Source organism: Canis lupus, chromosome X, assembly GCF_003254725.2.
Source record: "Canis lupus dingo isolate Sandy chromosome X, ASM325472v2, whole genome shotgun sequence".
Lineage (NCBI taxonomy): Eukaryota > Metazoa > Chordata > Mammalia > Carnivora > Canidae > Canis > Canis lupus.
Genome location: NC_064281.1, coordinates 19,667,993 through 19,691,095, shown reverse-complemented (window position 1 = coordinate 19,691,095; position 23,103 = coordinate 19,667,993). Strand labels below are relative to the sequence as shown.

At 37.8% G+C, this 23,103-nt stretch overlaps 1 protein-coding gene and 1 non-coding gene across 2 annotated transcripts in view; one reads left to right on the top strand and one right to left on the bottom strand.

The window, feature by feature from the left end:
* Nucleotides 1-23,103, bottom strand: part of ZFX (zinc finger protein X-linked) — a 96,458-nt gene that overhangs the window by 70,209 nt on the left and 3,146 nt on the right. The window contains exon 2 of the mRNA XM_025438689.3: nt 2,503-2,552. The gene's annotated coding sequence lies outside the window, so the exon portion shown is untranslated. The remainder of the gene's footprint in view (nt 1-2,502; nt 2,553-23,103) is intronic.
* LOC112655995 (U6 spliceosomal RNA) lies at nt 3,903-4,008 on the top strand. The gene has a single exon (XR_003134018.1). It is a non-coding gene; the product is annotated as a U6 spliceosomal RNA (small nuclear RNA).

Here is a 23,103-nt window from a genome sequence, read left to right as displayed (position 1 = left end):
ATAGGGAAAGGACATGCTATATCAACAGCACAAAAGTCGGATTATACATCACAGCATATGATTCACAGCAGGGGTCTGGAGAGGCCAAGTGCAGGCTCTTATTGTCCTCTTCTAGTCCTAGAAGACGTTCTGCACTCATCCTATATCTTCCTTGCCCCAACCGTAGAATCGGCCATTTCTTTAAGGAACCCTGGTTCCATTTATTGGAGAATAATACTTAGCAACAAAGACCTGGGTGCTAGGTATACTCATTGCTACTGGGGTATCACTGCTTCTAGACCATTTCAGAAGCCAGAGCCAGAAAATATATGTAAGTATACTACCTTATGTATATGTACATATCTATATTTCTGTATATATCTACCAACTAGAGTACACTTATGTATAGTTCTTTTTATTGTTAGCCTTATATTATCTTATCAAAATACCATTTTCTTATTTTAAATTGAGGTATAATTGACATACAACATTATATTAGTTATAGGTGTACAACATAATGATTCAATATTTGTATATCCTGCAAAATGATCACCACAATAAGTCCAGTTAATATCTGCCACCATACACACATTTCTTGTGATGAGAACTTTAGACTTCCTCTCTTAGCAACATTCAAATATGCAATATAGTACTATTAACTGTAGTCACCATGCTGTACATTACATCATCATGACTTATTTATTTTATAACTGGAAGTTTGCATCTTTTGACTCCCTTCACCCATTTTTCCTACACCTCACCCCCTCCTCTGACAACCACCAATGTAATCTCTGTGTCTATAAACTTAAAAAAAAAACAAAACAATTTTTCACAGTTATTTAACATTCCCCCCTACCCTCTTCAGTGAAGTTATGCCATACAATTTTAATACAATTAGGTTCTTTTGTCACACGCTGCACTCCATCCCAAGATCACGGACAATCATATTAATTTTTAAAATTTTGCAAACAGTAAAGTTCATTCTTGGTGGCGTAACATTCTGTGGGTTTTTGACAACTGTGGAGTCATACATATCTACACCACTCTTGTACAGCCCATTGTATATTTCAACCTTCCTTCTCCCACAATCCCTGGCAATTACTGCTTTACTTTCCGTCTTATGGTAGACCGAATAATGACCTGAAAAAATATCCAAGTTCTAATCCGTCCAACCTGTGAATATTACATCACATGGCAAAAGGGACTTTGCAGATGTGATTAAGAATTTTGTGATGAAAAAAAAAAAAAAAGAATTTTGTGATGGGGAGATCATCTTGGGTTATCCAGGTGAGTCCTAAATAATCACAGAGGTCCTTAAAAGAGAGCAGCAAGACAAAGGAGGTAGTAGGAGACATGAAGATGGAAGCACGAGGTTGGAGTGTTGTGAGGCAGGAGTCACAAGCTAAGTAATACAGGCAGCCTCTAGAACCCAGAAAAGTCATAGAAATGAATCCTCCCTTAGAGCCTCCAATAGGAACCAGTCCTACAATACCTTGACTTTAGTCTAATGAAACTGATTTTTTTACTTCTGGCCTCCAGAACTCTAAGAGAATAAATTGGTGCTGTTGTAAGGCACCAAGTTTGTGGTAATTTTTTTACAGCAGCAATAGGAAACTAATACATCTCCCTATAGTTTTGCCTTTTCCACAATGTCTTAATGAATGGCACTATACAATACTTCTGGGTCTTAGAATCTGGCTTCCTTCACTTGGCAAAATACATTTACAATTCATCCATGTTTATGTTATATATATTTTGCCACTAAGAAAAAAGATTCATTTGTGTTGAGTGAATCAGTAGATCTTTCCTTCTTATCACTGACTAGTACTCCACTGTACACTTGTGCCAGTTTGTTATCCATTCACCTGTTGAAGGACATTAGATAGTTTCTGATGAATAAAGCTGCTATAAACATTTGCATACAAGTTTTTGTGTGCACATAAATTTTCCATTAACTTGGCTATTAAAGAAAGCTCATAGGTATTCATAGCTTTTAGGACATGGGGATGGCAATTTAAATATCATTACCAGGGAAACACATTATTCGGTAATACAAACAAAAAGAATTACAGGCTTTTTAAGGCCAAAGTTACGTTCACAGAACAAGCCAGAAGTTTTGAGTTCCAGATGTCTTACAAGACCCCTTTGTTAGTAATAATATTTTCAAGGACATATTAAGAAACCAGAAAATCGTCTTATTCTGTTGCTGGGATTTCTTATACCAGCAGTTAGGACAGCCTGTGGTTTTCCAGACCAAATGCTGAAATTCCATTATTTAGAACTGAAAGAAATAAAGACAGATCTAGGAAGATTAAAACTTACTATGGAAAGGAAAAGGGCAAAATAGAATTATAAACAATTGGAATATTAGCATGGAATGTTATCCATCCTACAGTGCAAACAGAAGAAACTGACAATATCTGAATTTCTGATTTATTATATTGGCAATCCATTTACCTCTAGTCCTTAGTACTGTTGCCATGTAACCTTTTTAAATAATTTCATGAAGTTATTAAAACTTACCTGTTTTTTCCAACAGATGTGCAGGGACACCTCTGGCAGTAGAGTTTTGCCTGAACAAAACAAAAAAATACGTCATTCAAACATAAAAGTGGCAAAATTTTTCCCTAAGGGACCAAAACTACAGAGGAATAATTCTGAGTTATGCTCTTCAATACCAAATCAGGTACAAGTCACATACTATCCAAAAGGCTTATAAAACTAACTGCAAAGTGTATAATAAACATTTGTCGGGGTTTGAGATTTTTCTCCTACTTACAAGCTAACAAATTAGCCTGTTATCATTTCCTGAATGCCAGCAGCATGGTAAGCAGTATGAGCATCATCAGCATATATATGTGGGTTCCTCACTCCCCAAGTCCCACAGGGGCCATGCAGAGGGGCCCAGTGGACACATTGTTTATATCTTGTAGTTTTGCATTGCTGCCGAGGAATATTGGCCTTAGGGAATTCACATCTTTTAGAGAAAACCTCCTATTTGTTCAGAAGGAGACATCGCCTCATCCCTCAAGGCAGCTCCCTACGAAGAAAGCCCTGAGAAATGGCTCAGGTAAAGAGCGGTCTGGATCCTGTGTTCCAGGAATGTAAAACAAGAACACACAATGATGCTCTGGGCTGTGATGGATAGTATCCTCTAACAAAAGCGTGCCCAGAGAGATAACAGGCTATCTGTCCTTCTGCATGAAGTGGACAATAAGAGGTCTTGCTCAAAGTTTTGCTGCTAGGAATATTTTCCTTCACCACTGTCTTTCAGGGACTAGAATGGATCCATTTTTAAGCTGGTGCCAGCAAACTGTGTGTAAACCAGGCCTGTGCTTTTTCTAGTTAACCAGTCATAGAGAACTCTCTGGGAAGTCATAAATGCGGGTTAAAGGGAGAAGTAAATCAGTAGAAGCAAGTACCATGTGAGCTTAAAACATAGCTTCATGCACTTTACTTGTGCCTTCTGAGCAGCTTGGATCCAATCATGTATATACAACGTTACCATTTTCTACTGGAATACTGTTGTCACATCCAATTTTATGTTTCCATGGAAACGACATTCACTTCCTGATGGTCATTTCAAGTGGCACACCTCACTCTCCTTTCACCTTCCAGGTTTCCTGCCCATGCTTTCCATTGAGTGAACCTAACCAGAAGCTGGAGGGCAAAGAAACCTATTGATACCACCTCCCATGGCACAGAGCAGGTAGAGAGGGTGGAGTGAATCTGGAAGGGCAAATGGAAGATATCTAGCACAGCCCATAAATGGCATTGATGTCACTGGCATGATTTTCTAAAACATTAAGCCATTCTTGGGAAAGTTCCAAACAAAACAACACACACTCTTTTCAACTTACACAGTAGTTCCGTTCCTGGAAAATTCCAGGATATTAAAACCATGCAAAAAATACTTTGAGTTATGCTCACTTCAGCAGCAATATACTAAAATTGGAATTATACAGAAAAGATAAGCTTGGCCCCTGCACTAGAATGACATGCAAATTTGTAAAAGCATCTCATATTTTAAAAAATAAATTTTAGAAAGAGAAAAAAGTACATTGAATTTACATGCAAAATGAGGTCAGGTTTAGGTTCAGATAATTACAAATAAGTTTCTCATACATATGAATGGCCAGGGGGATGTTTGAAAATCACATAAGAGGATCTCTGGGTGGCGCAGCGGTTTAGCGCCTGCCTTTGGCCCAGGGCGCGATCCTGGAGACTCAGGATCAAATCCCACGTCAGGCTCCCGGTGCATGGAGCCTGCTTCTCCCTCTGCCTGTGTCTCTGCCTCTCTCTCTCTCTCACTGTGTGCCTATCATAAATAAATAAAAATTAAAAAATTAAAAAATGAAAATCACATAAGAAAAAAAATAATAAAAAAATTTAAAAAAAGAAAGAAAATCACATAAGACGTAGGAAAATGGGCAGCCCTGGTGGCTCAGCGGTTTAGCGCCGCCTTCAGCCCAGGGTGTGATCCTGGAGACCCGGGATCGAGTCCCACATCGGGCTCCCTGCATGGAGCCTGCTTCTCCCTCTGCCTGTGTCTCTGCTTCTCTCTCTCCTCTCTGTGTATTCTCATGAATAAATAAATAAAATCTTAAAAAAAAAAGACGTAGGAAAATTCATCCTTGTAAGAAAGTCACATGCACTGAAGGACATATGACATTCTTGGCTTCTGCCCAACTAACTAATCCCCGGCCAGGGGGTTCCTGTCAATCACTGCAACAACCTTACTAGCCACACAGGAGTTTTCAAAGCATACCCTTGGGTGGTACTGCCCCTAGTGATACCCACTCTTCTAAGGTGAAACATTCATCCTTGCAGAATTTGAGTTTGATATCTCATCCACTTAATTGGAGGCAACATTCAATGGAAGAAACCATTCAATTTATGGATTCTTCTCGATTTCTCAATTTATGGATTTTTGTTCAATCCAACATACAAAAGTCTCTGACTCAATTACCAAACACTTGCTGCCATTTCTGGCAATGTATAATTGTGAATTTGAATTTTCTGATTTAGTATAAATACAAAGTAAGAAAATAACTGAACATGAAGCTCAAACTTCACATGGAGCCAGATAAAAGTTTATATATAACCACATTTCATGTAACTTGATATTAAACTATAACATTTTTCTACTTTTAACTAATATAATTTTGGTTTTTAAAAAAGATTTTATTTATTCATTTGAGACAGGGAGGGGGTGGAGAGATAGCGAGTGAGAGCATAAGCAGGGGTGGAGAGGGAGAAGCAGGCTCCCCGCTGAGCAGGGAGCCCCAAATGGAGCTCAATCCCAGGACCCCAGGATCATGACCTGAGCCGAAGGCAGACACCCAATCGACTGAGCCACCCAGGCGCCCCATACTTTTAACTAATATATTCTAAGTAATAACATCCACATTTTATAAAAATATAAAATACCTAAACAGAAATATAGAATAAAAACATTATATACTATGGCAGACAGAATAATGGCTCCCCTCAAATATGTCCATGACCTGATTTCTTGAAACCTTTGAATGTTACCTTACATGGCAAAAGGGATTTTGCAGATGTGACTAAGTCGAGGATCTTGAAATGGGGAGATTATCCTGGATTATCTAAGTGGGCTCAATGTAATCACGGGAGTCCTTAGGAAAGGGGAGCGGGAGAGTCAGAAGACAGAGAAGGTGATGTGACAATAAGAGTATATATTGGAGTGATGCAACTAGAGCCAAGGAATGCAGGCAGCCTCAAGAAAATGGAAGACACAAGCAATGGATTCTCTCCTAGAACTTCCAAAAGGAACCAACCCTACAGACACCTTAATTTTAGCTCCATAAACTTCTCCATACTTCTGACCTCCAAAACTGTAAGAGAATAAATCCGTGTTGTTTTAGGGCACTAAATTTGTGGTAATTTGTTACAACAACAACAGGAAACTCATAAACATTTCTGCCCCTTCTCCCTGCTGAGAGATCCACCATTGTTAACACCTTGGTACCTGTACTTCCAGATCTTTTCCTATACCATTAAATGTGTGTATGTACGTGTGTGTGTACTTCTTACAAAAATGGATCACAGTTGGATCACATGCTATTTTGTAACTTGCTTTTTAAGTCTACAAGCTCCATATGTCCATTTCATCAAATATCTAGACTACATTAAAAATTTCTCAAATGAAACAAAAATGCCCTTAACTCTTGTTTGGTCCATAACAGAATCTGTTTGAGGACCACACATATCATCTGATTATTAGGTCCCTTTGGTTATGTTGTTGACTATTGAGGAGATGGTTCTACAGTTGCTCTGAAGAATGTGCCACCTTTTGGTTCATTTAGTTGCTACCTCTGGTGCTATTTAGTTTGTTCTTTTATTTCCTGTATTTGAAATGCTGTAACATTTTTACTAAAATTTTTGGCTAGAATTCTCTATAGGTTATGGGTATTCATGTTGAATCACATCAGAAAACACATAATATATGGTTAATCCATTAAGGATGTTAAGACTGACCACTGGATTAAGGTGATGACTGCCTAATCCCTCCATTTTACAGTTATATTTTTGCCCTGAAACTAGAAAGTGACCATTGTTCCTTTGCATTTTAAAAATATCCAGTTCCAGGATGCCTGGCTGGCTTGCTTGTAGAGCATGTGACTCTAGATGTCAGGGATGTGAGTTCAAGTCCTATGTTGGGTGTAGAGATTACTTAAAAATAAAATCTTTTTAAAAATCCAGTTCTTATTAACCATTTTAACACCTGTTGATATGGTGTTATGACCATTATAATTCATGGCAATTTCATTCAAGATTGTGATGTTTGGGGATCCCTGGGTGGCTCAGTGGTTTAGCGCCTGCCTTCAGCTCAGGGTGTGATCCTGGTGTCCCAGGATCGAGTCCCACATCGGGCTCCATGCATGGAGCCTGCTTCTCTCTCTGCCTATGTCTCTACCTCTCACTGTGTGTGTCTCTTATGAATAAGTAAATAAAATATTAAAAAAAAGATTGTGATGTTTTTAAAAGTCTATCATCTCTTCTACATTTACTAATTAGTATTCACCTGTGAAGTAAAGCTTTCCCTCATTTCGGGGGGATATTTGGTTACATGAAATACAAATTCTACTGGAAAGGCAGGATAAAATGCTTTATTTTTTGCCATTAATTACCAACTTTCATAGTAAGTAGTTGATTCAATAGCTTTCTCAAAGGGTGAATTTTCATAGATTCCACCTATTTGAATTCATTGCTACTGTTAGTCTTTATAATGCTCGAAATGTCATGACTATGGCCAGTGGAACATAAGCCCAGTGATCTTTAAGAACTTTACTGATTTCTAGCACAAAAAAATATCCCTGGCTTTTCTTGTATTTTCTCTGTTCCAGCCTTGGAATGAGCTATTTCTCCAAAAGGTCCAGTTGTACTTTAGTGGGGAGTGGTTTTCAGAGACCACAACCTGAACACTAGAGGTGTTCATTATTACTGGGGTGACACTGCTTTTAGGCCATTTCAATGGACAGAACTAGAAAAATATACATATTGAGGAAGACAGACTCTAGGGTGCCCCCTTGGTGTTCATGTTCCTGTGTGCTTCCCTCCTGAAAGTGGAAGGAATCGTGATTTGCTTCTAGTCATCAGTGTCTGGCAAAGATCGCAGGATGCACACAATTACATATATATAATTATATGTGTATGATTTATGATTAATGTCAGTCTTGGAAGGAGAATATCCCCCTTGCTAGCTTTAAAGAAGCCAGCTGCCAGGCTGTGAATCACTTAGGGAGAGAACCACTTGACAAAGAACTGAGGGCAGCCCCTAGCTAACATCCAACAACAAACTGAGACCCTCAGCCCAGAAGCCTGCAAGGAATGAAAAATTGCCAACAACCAAAGAACTTGGGAGAAGATGTGAGCACAGTGTTGACTGACACCTTGATTGAAGCTCTGTGAGTCCCTAAAGCAGAGCATGCAGCTAAGTCATGCTCAGACTCCTAACCCACAGAAAGTGTGAAATAATAAATGTGTCCTGTGTTAAGCCTCTAACTTTGTGGTAATATGTAACAATAGATAACTAACACTATTTAACCAAGGGCTTATATGAATTTTTTAAATTCAGTTTTAACATTACAGTGTTTTTCTTAATTTCTTGGATCCTATCCTAATATTCTTACAAATAGTGGGACTATTGGTTTTATCCCCTGGAGGACTGCATACCAAATGGTGAACAAAAAACTGAAAATGAGGGATCTCTTCTATTTTTCCATTTTTCCTCTCTTTGAAGGCAAACATTTATTCATTCATATTGTCTCATCTAAGTAAACTAAGTCTACGAAATCACTTTATAATAATTTTGGCCCTAAAATTCCTTTAAATTGTCATTATGAAGTATAATATTTCCTATTAATATAGTACTTCATGGTTTAAAACTAATTTTTTCATGTCAAAGTTTCTCTAATAAATTTTAGAACGGCATTCAATTAACAGAAGTTTAGGCAAAATTATCATACAAATTATTTGCTCCCCACCAACAATGTTTATTTCCCCAAACAAGGCACACTTATGCTTTAAAAATATGTTTTAAAAGAATACATAGTTTCATTTTTCATATATTTTTTAAAGATTTTATTTATTTATTCATGAGAGACAGAGAGAGAGAGAGAGAGAGAGAGGCAGAGACACAGGCAGAGGGAGAAGCAGGCTCCATGTAGGGAGCCCGACATGGGACTCGATCCCGGGACTCCAGGATCAGGCCCTGGGCTGAAGGCGGCGCTAAACCGCTGAGCCACCAGGGCTGCCCCATTCTTCATATTTTCAAGAAACATATGAAACAGAAGTTCAAAGTACAAGCTCTGGACAACCACTTATGGTAAACAAAGATGTCCCTAATTAAAACAATCACTTCCTTCTTTAAATATTTTTTTAATTTTTATTTATTTATGATAGTCACAGAGAGAGAGAGAGAGAGAGAGGCAGAGACACAGGCAGAGGGAGAAGCAGGCTCCATGCCCCAGGAGCCCGACGTGGGATTCGATCCTGGGTCTCCAGGATCGCGCCCTGGGCCAAAGGCAGGCGCCAAACCGCTGCGCCACCCAGGGATCCCTCTTCTTTAAATATTTAGTAACAAATATTTAATTTTAAAATTATACAAATAAATCTATACTTCTATTATTTATGATAAAAAGTTAAATGTTTTCAAATGTCCACTAGAAATAATATTATTAATATTGATAAAAGAAAAAATACTCAGATTCACTTTGAATACTGTCTGTTACTTTCAGGTTTAGCACAAGATATTATAGAACAAATAATTCAGCCTGACAAAAAAACATTTCCCACAAGTACTACTTCCAGTAACAATTTCTCTACTGAATGAGACTTGATAATAAATATCATGAAATTTCTCACAACCACCCTGCACGTGAGTCAGTAAGTATTACTATAATGTATTATATAGAAGGTAGCAGGCTGGTTTTCAGAAGCTTGAGGAACAATGGGTAGGTTCTCTTGACCAAAAATATCATACCCACTAAGAAATTAAATTATTTAAATCAAAGACTTTTCTGGAACAGCTTCACACATTCTTTAAAACTGTTCCATGTCATGAAACTCTTTTTTCTAGATTAGTAACACATTGAAGAGGTTGAAGGAATCTTGAGAAATGTATCTAGGTTTTATTTATTTCTCTGTCCTTAGGTCTAGTATAAAACCTAGCATATTAATTCAATTAATGTTAAATAAATGAATGAATAATTGGAGGAAGGAAGGAAGGAAGAAAAGAAAAAGAAAGAAAGAAAGAGGAAGGGGTGCAAAGGATCTAGAAAGATGGTCTTAAGTGCCTTTAAGTTACTGTGAAATATATTTAAATGTCTTTAAATGAACAAAAATATAAAATAATGAAAAACTGAAAGAAGTTAACCAAAATTTTAGTGAAAGCTACAGATTTCCAAGAATCAATGAAAGAAATAGGTATTAATAGAAAGATCTCAGAAAGATGGTAGAGTAAAAGGATTCTGAGCTCACTTCCTCCCACAGACACAACAAAGCTATAAATGCATATAATGCAACTCACTCTGAAAATGGCCTGAAGGCTGGCAGAACAGATCTTCGATAGCTAAAGACATAAAGAGAAGGCGACATCAAGAAGGGGAGGAGAGGCAGAGACACAGCTGAGAACCAGACCTCTGATAGTGATCCACAAGATGGAGAGACATTGCAGACACAGAAGTCATTTCTGAGAAGCGAGGGATCAAGTCCCAAAGATGAACCCCTATAATATCTGACTTTGAGAATCAGCAGGGCTTAACTCTGTGAAAGACAGAAGGTTATAGGAAACTGAGTCTCCACTCCTAAAAAGCTGGTACACTGTAACACTTGGTCAAGAGACCCAGCACAGATAGAGCAGTTTGAAAAGCACATGGTTTATACATGAAGATTTATTGACTAACTTTAGGGCATGTGCCCTAAAAAAATCTTTAGGAGCTTTCTCTGGAAATGGAAGTTCTGGGAGGCACTGTTTATCTTGCCCTCCTTCAGTGTAGCTAGCCAAATGCTTGTGGGAGCCAGTTCTAACACTATCCACCTACCTTGCAAGCACCTATTGCCCCACCAACGCATTCACCTGCAGACCTGCCATGACAGGTGCCTCCCAAAGCAACTCCTGCCCCGTCATACCTGGTGGGCAGCCTCAGCTGGGACTGGCATCTCCCCCAAAGCAGCTACTACCCAACTACACCTGGCAGGCAGGCTTGGTGATACTGTACCCCTCCAAAGTGACTCCTGCCCTGGGAAATCAGTCTTGTCCACCAGCACAACCATAGCAGTTGTGGCCTGGTTCTGGTAACAAGGAGAGACTGGACTACTGGGCCCCAAAGAATACCTTCTAAATAAGGCCACTACCATCAAGACTAGGAGATGTAGCTGACCTTCTTCATACATAGAAACAGAGAAAGTCAAACAAAATGAGGAAACAGAAGAGGTATGTTCCAAACAAAAGAACAAGATGAAAATCTCAGAAAAGGAACTAAACAAAATGGAGATAAACAATCTACCTAATAAAGTATTCAAAGTAATGGTCATAAAGATACTAGAATTGACAGAAGAGTGAGAACTTCAAAAAAGAAATAGAAAATATAAAATAGAACCAACCAAAGCTGAAGAACACAGTAACTGAAATAAAAAATACACTAGAGGGAAGCAATAGCAGATTAGTGTATGCAGAGGAACAAATCAGTGATCTGGAAGATGAGGTAATGGAAAGCATTCAAGCTGAATAGCAAAAAGAAAAAGTAATTTTTAAAAATGATGATAAGGGCACCTGGGTGACTCAGTAAATTAAGCATCTGACTTTGGCTCAGGTCATGATCTAAGGATCTTGGGATCAAGCCCCATGTTGGGCTTTACAATCAGCCGGCAGTCTGCTTGTCCCTCTCCCTCTGTCCCTCACCCCACTCACATAAACTCTCTCTTTCTGTCTCAAATAAATAAATAAAATCTTTAAAGAAATGATGATAGATTAAAGGATCTCTAAAATATTATCAAGTGTACTAACATTCACATTACAGGGGTCCCAGAAGAGAAGAGAGAAAGAAAAAGGGTCAAAAAGAGTATTTGAAGAAATAATAGCTGAAAACTTCCCTAATCTGGGAAAGGAAACAGACATCCAGGTCCAGGAAGCACAGAAAACCCCAAACAAGATGAACCCAAGGAGGTCCACACCAAGACATATAATTATTATATCAAAAATTAAAGATAAAGAATCTCAAAAGCAGCAAGAGAAAAGCAAGTAGTTATGTACAAGAAAAACCCTATAGGGTTATCAGCTGACTTTCCAGCAGAAACTTTGTAGGCCAAGACATAAGGACATGATATATTCAAAGTTCTAAAAGGAAAAAAACATACAACCAGCAAGATTATCATTCAAATTTGAAGAAGAGGTAAAGAGTTTCCTAGATAAACAAAAATTAAAGGAGTTCATTATCACTCAACTGTCCTTACAAGAAATGTTAAAGCAGAAAAGGAAAGGCCAGAGGCCACTGAGTGACTCAGTTGGTTAAGTGTCTGCCTTTGGCTCAGGTCATGATCTTGGGGTCTTGGGATCGAGCCCCGCATCAGGCTCCCTGTTCAATGGGAAGCCTACTTCCTCTCCCTCTACCGCTCTGCCTGCTTGTGCTCTCTTGCTCACTCTTTCTCTTTCAAATAAATATTAAAAATCTTTTAAAAATATAAACAAAGAAAAGGCCATAACTAGAAGTGATAGACTAATGAAAGGACAAAATTTCACTGGTAAAAGGAAATATATAGGGCAGCCCCGGTGGCCCAGCAGTTTAGCGCCGCCTTCCGCCCAGGCATGATCCTGGAGACCTGGGATCGAGTCCCAGGTCAGGCTCCCTGCGAGGAGCCTGCTTCTCCTTCTGCCTGTGTCTCTGCCTCTCTCTCTCTCTGTGTCTCTCATGAATAAATAAATAAAATCTTAAAAAAAGGAAATATATAGTAAAGGTAGTAGATCAATCAGTTATAAAGCTAATATAAAGGTTAAAACACTGGACGCCTGGATGGCTCAGTCTGTTAAGTGTCTGCCTTCAGCTCAGGTCATGATCTCAGGTCCTGGGATTAAACAACGCATTGGGCTCCCTGCTCAACAGGAAGCTTGCTTCTCCCTCTGCCCCTCCCCCTGCTCGTGCTTTCTCCCTCCTCCTCAAATAAATAAAAATCTTTTTTTTAAAGGTTAAAAGGCAAAATAAATAAAATCACTTCTATCTACAAAAATTAGTTAAGAAAGAGACAAAATATAAAGATGTGAAGTATGACATCATAAAACTAAAACGTGGAGGGAGGAGTAAAAATGTAGTGCTTTTAGAGTGTGGTCAAACTTGGGATGCCTGGGTGGCTCAGTGGTTGAGCGTCTGTCTTCGGCTCAGGGCATGATCCCGGAGTTCTGAGATCAAGTCCCACATCAGGCTTCCCGCAGGGAGCCTCCTTCTCCCTCTGCCTATGTCTCTGCCTCTTTCTGTGTGTCTCTCATGAATAAAAAAATAAATTTTTAAAAAGTCTTAAAAAAAAGAATGTGTTCAAACTTAAGCAGTCATCCACTTAATATAGACTGCTATATAAATAGGATGTTTATATCAAAAACCTATAATACACAAAAAATTAGAGAAAGGAATCTGAGTATAACACTAAAGAAAGTCACATGATCATAAGGGAAGTGAACAAGAGAAGAAGAAAAGAATAGAAAAGAGCTACAAAACAACTAAAAAACAACAAAAGGGCAGTAAGTACATTTCTATCAATAATTACTTTGGGCAGCCCGGGTGGCTCAGCGGTTTAGCGCCACCTTCGGCCCAGGGCGTGATCCTGGAGTCCGAGGATCGAGTCCTGCGTCGAGCTCCCTGCATGGAGCCTGCTTCTCCCTCTGCCTGCCTGTGTCTCTGCCTTTCTCTCTGTGTCTCTCATGCATAAATAAATAAAATCTTTAAAAATAATAATAATAATAATTACTTTACATGTAAGTAAGACTAAATGCTGCAATCAAAAGACAGAGGGTAACTCAATGGATAAAAACAATAACAACAACAAAAACAAGACCCACATATATGCTTCCTACAAGAAACTCACTTTAGACCTAAAGAGATAAACAGACTAAGAGTGAAGAGATGTAAAAAAAAATATTCCATGCAAATGAAGGCAAAAAAAGCTGGGGTAGAAATACTTAGGCAAAATAGACACTAAAACAGACTGTAACAAAGAAGGGCATTACATAGTGATAAAGGGATCAATGCAACAAGAGGATATAACAATTGTAAATATCTATGCACCCAACAGAAGCCTACCTAAATACATAAAGCAAATATTCAGACACAAAGGGCAAAACTGACAATAATACAAAAATAGTGGGTACTTTAACACTCCACTCACACCAATGGATAGATCATTAGGGAGAAAATCAGTAAGTAAACAGTGGCTTTGAATGACACATTAGACCAGATGGACTTAAAAGATATATTACAGAACATTCCATCTAAAAACAGCAAAATTCACATTCTTTTAAAGTGCACATGGAACATTTTTCAGGATGAGCACATTTTAGGCCACAAAACAAGTTTCAATAAATTTGAGAAAAATGAAATCATATCAAGCATCTTTTCCAACTACAATGCTATGAAAGTAGAAATCAATTACAAGTAGAAAACTGGAAGAAACACAAACATATGGAGGCTAAACAACATGGTACTAAACAACCAATGGGTCAGGAAAGAAATAAAAAAAATACCTGGAGACAAATGAAAATAAAAAATACAATGGTTCAAAATCTTTGGGACATAGCAAAAGCAGTTCTAACAGAGTTTAAAGCAATAAGCAAAAAACAAGAAAAATCTTAAATACACAATCTAACCTTTCACCTAAAGGAACTAGAAAAAGAAGAGCAAACAAAGCTCAAAGTTAGTAGAAAGAAGAAAATAATAAAGATCAGAATGGAAAGAAATGAAATAGATATTTTTAAAAAGCAGATAAAATCAATGAAATTAAGACCTGGTTCTTTGGAAAGATAAACAAAATAGATAAACCCTTTGCCAGACTCCTCAAGAAAAAAAAAGAGAGGGGACTCAAATAAATTAAACCAGGAAAGAAATAGAAGTTACAACTGATACTACAGAAATATAAAGGATTATAACAGGCTACTATGAAAAATTATATATTAACAGACTGAATAATTTAGAAGATATCATGAATTTCTAGAAACGTACAATCTGGGTGTTATACATAATGATAAATCATTATGCACTACATCTAAAACTAAATATGTACTTTATGTTGGCTAATTGAATTAAAAAAAAATAAATAGGGGCAGCCCCAGTGGCGCAGTGGTTTGGTGCCACCTGCAGCCCAGGGTGTGATCCTGGAGACCCAGGATCGAGTCCCACGATCAAGTCCCACATCGGGCTCCCTGCGTGGACCTGCTTCTCCCTCTGCCTGTGTCTCTGCCTCTCTCTCTGTGTCTCTCATGAATAAATAAATAAAATATTTTTTTAAAAAAGAAACAATCTTCCAAGACTGAATCAGGAAGAAATAGAAAATCTAAACGACTGATTATTAGTAACAAAATTGAATCAATAATCGAAAAACTCTCAACAAACAAAAGTTCAGAACCAGACAGATTCACAGGTTAATTCTATCAAATGTTTAATGAAGAGTTAATATCTATCCTTCTCAAACTATTCTAAAAAACAGAAGAGGAAGGAATACTTCCAAATTCACTCTATGAGACCACCATTGCCCTGATAACCTAACCAGACAAAGACAATACCAAAAAAAGAGACAAATATAGACGAATATCCCTGATGAACATAGATGCAAAAAATCCTCAACAAAATATTAGCAAATCAGGACACATGGGTGGCTCAGCGGTTTAGAGTCTGCCTTTGGTTCAGGGTGTGATCCCGAGATCCAGGATCAAGTCCCACATCAGGCTTCCTGCATGGAGCCTGCTTCTCCTTCTGCCTGTATCTCTGCCTCTCTCTCTCTCTGTGTCTCTCATGAATAAATAAATAAAATCTTTTTTTAAAAATTAGCAAATCAAATTCAACAATACATTAAAAGAATCATCCACCATGATCAAGTGGGGTTTATGGTGGGATGCAAGGATGGTTCAATATCCACAAATCAATCCATATGATACACCACATTAACAAAATGTAGGATAAAAATCATGGGATCCCTGGGTGGCGCAGCGGTTTGGCGCCTGCCTTTGGCCCAGGGCACGATCCTGGAGACCCAGGATCGAATCCCATGTCGGGCTCCCGGTGCATGGAGCCTGCTTCTCCCTCTGCCTGTGTCTCTGCCTCTCTCTCTCTCTCTCTGTGTGACTATCATAAATAAAAATTTTAAAAAAATCATATAATCATCTCAACAGATGCAGAAAAAGCATTTGACAAAATTTAACATCCATTTACGATAAAAACTCACCAAAGTAGGTATAGAAGGAACATACCTAAACAAAATAAAAGCCACATATGACCCACAGGTAACATCATACTCCATAACGAATGGCCAAAAGCTAAGGGTGCTTGGGTGTCTCAGTTAGTTAAGTGTCTGCCTTTGGCTCAGCTCCTGATCGTAGAGTTCCAGGATTGAGCCCCACATCAGGGTCCTCGCTCAGTGGGGAGTCTGCTTCTCCCTCTGACCCTCTCCCCTCTCATGTTCTCTCTCTCTCTCACACTCTCTCTCACTCAAATAAATATAATCTTAAAAAAATTGAAAAGCCAAAAACCTTACCTCTGAAACCAGAAAAAAGATAAGGCTGTCCACTCTCCCTACTTCTATTTAACATAGTACTGGAAATTCTAGCCACAGAACGAAAAGCATGAAAAAGAAATGAAAAGCATCCAAACAGGTAAGGAAGAAGTAAAATTGTCACTATGTGAAGATGACATGATACTATCTATAGAAAACCCTAAAGACTCCACAAAAAAATATTAGAACTAATTAAATGAATTCAGCGAAGTTGCAGGATACAAAATTAACATACAGAAATCTGTTGCATTTCTATACCCTGATTAACAAACTAGCAGAAAGAGAAATTTTTAAAAATTCCATTTAGGGATCCCTGGGTGGCGCAGCGGTTTGGCGCCTGCCTTTGGCCCAGGGCGCGATCCTGGAGACCCGGGATCAAATCCCACATCAGGCTCCTGGTGCATGGAGCCTGCTTCTCCCTCTGCCTGTGTCTCTGCCTCTCTTTCTCTCTCTGTGACTATCATAAATAAATAAATAAATAAATTTAAAAAAAATAAATAAAAATAAAAATTCCATTTATAATTGCATTAAAACAATAAAATATCTAGGAATGAATTTAACCAAAGAGGTGGAAGACCACCATTACTATTTAACATAGTACTGGAAGTCTTAGCCTCAGCAATCAGACAACAAAAAGAAATAAAAGGCATCCAAATCTGCAAGGAAGAAGTCAAACTTTCACTCTTTGCTGACCACATGATACTCTATGTAGTAAACCTAAAAGACTCCACCAAAAAATTGGTATAACTAATACATGAATTCACCAAAGTCGCAGGATATAAAATCAATGTACAGAAATATGTTCCATTTCTATACACCAATAATGAAGCAACAGAAAAAGAAATCAAGGAATTGGTCCCATTTACAATTGCAACCAAAACCATAAGATACCTAGGAAAAAACCTAACCAAATAGATAAATTGACCTGTATTCTGTAAACTATAGAACATTTATGAAAGAAACTGAAGAGGACACAAAGAAATGGAAAAACATTCCATGCTCATCGATTGGAAGAACAAACAATGTTAAAAATATCTATACTACCCAAAGCAATCTACATATTTAATAAAATCCCTATCAAAATACCACAAGCATTTTTCAAAGAGCTTGAACAAACAAACCTAAAATTTGTATGGAACCACAAAAGACCCTGAATAGCCAAAACAACCCTGGAAAAGAAAAGATTTCACAATCACAATTCCAAACTTCAAGCTATATTACAAAGCTGTAGTCATCAAGACAGTATGGTACTGGCACAAAAACAGGCATATAGGGCAGCTTGGGTGGCTCAGCAGTTTAGCGCTACCTTCAGCCCAGGGCGTGATCCTGGAGACCCAGGATCGAATCCCACGTTGGGCTCCCTACATGGAGCCTGCTTCTCCCTCTGCCTGTGTCTCTTCCTCTCTCTCTCTGTGTCTCTCATGAATAAATAAATAAATGAATTTTTTCATTTTAAAAAATGAATAATTTCACTTTAATTTCACTTTAAAAAATGAATAATTAAAAAACAGGCATATAGTTAGATCAATGGCAGAATAGAAAATCCAGAAATCGGGCAGCCCCAGTGGTGCAGCGGTTTGGTGCTGCCTGTAGCCTGGGGTGTGATCCTGGAGACCTGGGATCGAGTCCCACATCGGGCTCCCTGCATGGAGCCTGCTTCTCCCTCTCCCTCTGCCTGTGTCTCTGCCCCTCTCTCTCTGAGTCTATGAATAAATAAATAAAAATCTTAAAAAAAAAGAAAATCCAGAAATGCACCCAACTATATGGTCAACTAATCTTCAACAAAGCAGGGAGAAATATCCAATGGAAAAAAGACAGTCTCTTCAACAAATGGTGTTAGGAAAACTAGACAGCAACATGCAGAAGAATGAAACTGGATGACTTTCTTACACCATACACAAAAATAAATTCAAAATGGATGAAAGACCTAAATATAAGACAGGAAACCATAAAAATCCTAGAGGAGAGCAGAGGCAGCAACCTCTTTGACATCAGCCATAGCAACTTCTTACTCTGGAGACAAGGGAAACAAAAGCAAAAATAAACTATTGGGACTTTATAAAGATAAAAAGCTTCTGCATAGCAAAGGAAACAGTCAACAAAATTAAAAGGCAGCCTTCTGAATGGGAGAAGATATTTGCAAATGGCATAAAGGATTAGTATCCAAAACTTATAAGGAACTTATCAAACTCAATACTCCCAAAAAAACAAATAATCTAGTTTAAAAATGAGCAGAAGACATGAATAGACATTTTTCCAAAGAAGACATCGAGATGGCTAACAGACACATGAAAAGATGCTCAACATCACTTATCATCAGGGAAATACAAATCAAAACCACGATGAGATACCACCTCATGGGTGTCAGAACAGCTAAAATTAACAACATAATAAATAACACATGTTGGTGAGAATGTGGAGAAAGGGGAAGGCAAACAGGGGCAGCCACTCTGAAGAACAGTATGAAGGTTCCTCAAAAAGTTAAAAATAGAACTAACCTATGACCCAACAACTGCACTAGTAGGTATTTACCCAAAGGATACAAAAATACAGATTCGAAGAGGTACATGCACTCCAATGTTTACAGCAGCATTATCAACAATAGCCAAACTATGGAAAGAGCTCAAGTGTCCACCAACTGATGAATGGATAAAGAAGATGTGGTATATATATACAATGGAATAGTACTCAGCCACCAAAAAGAATGAAATCTTGCCATTTGCAATGATGTGGATGGAGCTAGAGTGTATTATGGTAAGTGAAATAAGTCAGAGAAAGACAAATACTATATGATTTCATTTATGTATGGAATTTAAGAAACAAAACAGATGAACATATGGGAGGGGGCAAAAAGAGAGGGAAACTAACCAAGAGACTCTTAAAGATAGATAACTGAGAGTTGATGGAAGGAAGAGAGTGGGGGATGGGCTAAATGAATAATGGTATTAAGGAGGGCACTTGTTATGATAAGCACTGGGATGTCGTATGTAAGTGATGAATCACTGAATTCTACTCCTGAAACCAATATTGCACTGTATGTAAACTAACTAGAATTCAAATAAAAATTTGAAAAAACAAAAACAAAGAGGTAGAAGACCTGTACAATGAAAACTATAAGATATTGCTGAAAGAAACTGAAGATGACACAAATGGAAAGATATATCATGCTCATGCATTAGAAGAATTAATATTATTAACATGTCCATATTACCCAAAGCAATCTACAGATTCAATGCAATCCCTATCAAAATACCACAGCATTTTCCACAGAACTAGAACAAATAATCCTAAAATTTGTATGGAACCACAAAAGACTATGGATAGCCAAAGAAATCTTGAGAAAGAAGAACAAAGCTGGAATATCACAATCTCAGGATCAAACTATACTACAAAGCTATAGTAATCAAAATGGTATGGTACTGGCACAAAAACGGACACATAGATCAATAGAATATGATATAGGATATAGATAGGATATAGAGCCCATAAATAAACCCACACTCATATGGTTAATGATTTATGACAAGGGAAACAAGCATATAAAATGGGGAAAAGATAAAAAAAATGGGGAAAAGATAATTTCTTTAATAAACAGTGCAGAAAACCATATAGCTACTTGCAAAAGAATGAAAGTGAACCACTAGTTTATACCATATACAAAATAAACTCAAAATGGATTAAAGACCTAAATTTCAGCCCTGAAACCATAAAACTCCTAAAGAAAATACAGGCAGTAAACTCTTGGATATCTGCCTTAGCAGTAATGTTTTTTTTAAATCTATCTCTGCAAGCAAGTGAAACAAAAGCAAAAATAAACCACTGGGATTACATCAAACTAAAAAACTTTTTTTTTAAAGATTAAAAAAAATTTTTTAAGTAATTTCTACATTCAATGTGGAGCTCAAACTTAAACCCCAAAATCAAGAGTCACATGCTTTACCAACTGAGCCAGTCAGGTATCCCAAACTAAAAAACTTTTGCACAGCGAAGGAAACCCTCAACAAAATGAAAAGGCCACCTATTGAATGGGAGAAGATATTTGTAAATGATATATCTGATAAGGAGTTAATATCCAAAATATATAAAGAACTTTTCAACTCAACACCAGAAAATCTAATTAAAAAATGGGCAGACCACACGAATAAACACTTTCCCAAAGAAGACATACAGAGAGCCAAAAGACACGTGAAAACATGCTCAACATCACTAATCATCAGGGAAATGCAAAACAAAACCAAAATGAGATATCACCTCACATTACTCAGAATGGCTAGAATGAAAAAAAAGAAATATAATTATTGGTGAAATGTGGAGAAAAGGGAAGACTCACGCACTGTTGGTGGGAATGTAAATTGCTGCAACCACTGTAGCAAACAATGTGGAGGTTCCTCAAAAAATTAAAAATAGAAATACCATACAATTCAGTAATTCCACTTCTGGGTATTTACCCAAAGGAAAAGAAAACACTAACTTGAAAAGATATATGTACCTCTGTGTTTACTGCAGCATTATTTATAATAGCCAATATATGGAAGCAGCTTTAGTGTCCATCAATAGACAAACAGATCAAGAAGATGTAGTATATATATGCAATGGAATATTACCTAGCCATAAAAAGGAATGAAAACTTGCCATTCATCACAACATGAGTGGACCTAGAAGGTGTTTATGCTAAGTAAAATATGTCAGAGAAAGACAAATACTGTGATTTCATCTATATCTGAAATCTACAAAACAAAACCAGAAAGAGATTCATAAATACAGAGAACAAACTGGCAGTTGCCAAAGGGGAGAGCTGGGAGGATGGATGAATTAGTGTAGGGGATTAAGAGGTACAACTTCTAACTATGAAATAAATAAGTCATGGAGATAAAAAATATAGCATGTGAAATATAGTCAATAATAGTGTTATAACTTAGTATGGCAACACATGGTAACCATAGTCATTGTGGTGAGCACTTTGTAATGTATATAATTATTAAATCAGGATGTGGTACACTTGAAACATTAATATAATATTGTATTCAACTGTACTTCTATTAAAATAATAGTAATAATTTTAAAAAATCCAATAAATGGCTATTAATAGGCTATAAACCCAGAAATGAGGATTATGTTGACTGCAGGTACAACCTCTACTTTAAATTTTGGAGTCCATGTCATTTTCTCTATAAGATGGGGATTAAGGGCACCTGGGTGGCTCAGTGGGTTAAGTGTCTGCCTTCAGCTCAGATCATGATCTTAGGGTCCTTGGATCCTTGGATCATGTCCCACTCAGGCTCCCTGCTCAGTGGGGAGTCTGCTTCTCCTTCTCCCTCTGCCCCTCACTCATGCATGTGCATGTGCATGCGAGCTGTCTCTTTCTAATAGATAAAATCTTTAAGGGGGGGAGGGGAATTAGTCTACCCTTAGAGAGCTACAGGACAGATCTCACAACCGCCAGGCTTTGGCCAAGCAGCAATCTCAGTCATAATAGACAGCAATTGTATCTGAAGTAGCAAGGACAATACTGCCCTCTAGGGAGCACTTTGGAAGTTTGTGCGTACTTTTTTGGACACACTTGGAGTGAAACTGCAAAACATCAATTATAAAAGGAATCTTAAACGCCACAAGAGAAAAAAGGCATTACCCCTAAAAAATGAAAATTAGACTGTCACCAGAATTTTTGCATGGGTCAACAACTGACACCAGAAGATAATGGAATGATATTTTCAAAGTGAAAAAGAGATTATTAGCAACATAGGATTTTATACCTAGGTTAAATTACCATTCTAGAGTAAAACAAAATAGATACAGTCACAGAAAGAGAAGTAGTTTACCACTTAGACTCTGACTAAAAGAAATACTGTGTTTTAAAATGTTTAATTCCAGTATAGTTAACATACGGTGTTATATTAGTTTCAGGTGTACGTTATAGTGATTCTACAATTCTATACATTGCATAGTGCTCATCATGATAAGTGTACTCTTAATCCTCATCACCTATTTCACTCATCCCCCAACCACCAGCCCTCTGGTAACCATCAGTTTGTTCTCTATAGTTAAGAGTCTGCTTTATGGTTTGTCTTTTCTCTCTCTCTTTTTAAAAATATTTTCCTATCTTACACACTGTACAGTTTTTTAAAATATTTATTCATTCATGAGAAATACAGAGGGAGAGGCAAGAAACACAGGGAGAAGCAGGCTCCCCACGGGGAGCCCAATGTGGGACTTGATCCCAGAACTCTGGGATCACACCTCGAGCTGAAGGCAGACCCTCAACTGCTGAGCCACCCAGGCGTCCCTGTCTCTTTTTATTTTGTTCCTTTGTTTTTCTTCTGAAATTCTATACACGGGTGAAATCATACAGTATTTGTCTTTCTCTGACTGACCTATTTCACTTAGTGTTATACTCTCTAGAAATGTAATTATCAAGAAAGATAGCATCCCTATTTCCCAGCCTTGGTGAAAGAGTTGAAGCTTAACTTTGATAAGCACCAATTAGCAAGTATAGCTGGCCTAATTACATAGACCAACCTTCTCCTAACATTCTCCAGTACTTTTCCACTAGCTCACCTCAATGCTTAAACTTTAGAGGTGAGTTCTCTCCCTCATTCCAATAGTTTGTTGTTGTTGTTGTTGTTGTTGTTTTTAAGATTTATTTGGGGGCAGCCCCGGTGGTGCAGCGGTTTAGCGCCACCTGCAGCCCAGGGTGTGATCCTGGAGACCCTGGATCGAGTCCCACATCAGGCTCCCTGCATGGAGCCTGTTCTCCCTCTGCCTGTGTCTCTGCGCCTCTCTCTCTCTGTCTCTATGAATAAATAAATAAAATCTTAAAAAAAATTATTTGTTTGTTTGAGAGTGAGCATG